Below are 648 nucleotides of genomic sequence, written 5' to 3'. Positions count from 1 at the left end.
ACTGGTTGTATTGACCCCGTTACTCCTGTCCTATGTAATACGGTGTGTACTTATAAAAGCTGCAAAGATATTAAAAGCTGTAAAACTTATAGTAAAAAAGCGTAAGAAATTCTTACGGAAATCAGCTTGTGGCAGTGGTAGTATTGAGCCAGAGCGAGAGCGCCACCTGTCGTGGAGTTTGCTATAGTATAGGCATAGGGCCTAATGATGTGTGCAGAAGCCCACGCCGCGATATAGATTTTGTTCTTCAATTGTAAAAGGTAAATAAGTGTGCATGTAATAAAACTAGAACTAGATGTTAAGTCGTCGTTTTAAAATCGATACTTACTGTAACCTCATATTTTATTTTAACGTACCGGCTACTCTCGTTATGTCAGTTGCAATAATCCGGGGTAATTCAATACAGAATCAGGGGGCTGACATGTTGAAAAATCAAATCGAGGCTCAAAATAGATGGACAACAGTCGTCGCTGGCTTGCCGTTAAGATTTGTAACCATAGATATCATATAACAACGTCAGGCCTATCTAGTTGTTATATGATATCTATGTTTGTAACTGTATCACAACGATTGTCACATAACGATTGTCTAAGCTTATATTTAACGCAAACTAAACGCGATCTATAATATAACATTATCTTTTTCATT

At 37.2% G+C, this 648-nt stretch overlaps 1 protein-coding gene across 2 annotated transcripts in view; it reads right to left on the bottom strand.

The window, feature by feature from the left end:
- Positions 1–440, bottom strand: part of LOC106808818 (protein NDRG3-like) — an 89,755-nt gene extending 89,315 nt beyond the window's left edge. The window contains exon 1 of one of the 2 annotated variants that reach the window (XM_014811683.1): positions 357–440. The gene's annotated coding sequence lies outside the window, so the exon portion shown is untranslated. Of the gene's footprint in view, positions 1–328 lie in introns of both variants that reach the window. The other variant, XM_014811682.1, reaches the window with a different exon arrangement.
- Between the last annotated feature and the right edge of the window lie 208 nt (positions 441–648).

Source organism: Priapulus caudatus, unplaced genomic scaffold, assembly GCF_000485595.1.
Source record: "Priapulus caudatus unplaced genomic scaffold, Priapulus_caudatus-5.0.1 Scaffold307, whole genome shotgun sequence".
Lineage (NCBI taxonomy): Eukaryota > Metazoa > Priapulida > Priapulimorpha > Priapulimorphida > Priapulidae > Priapulus > Priapulus caudatus.
The sequence above is the reverse complement of the archived record's forward strand: the minus strand, read 5'-3'. Positions and strand labels throughout refer to the sequence as shown.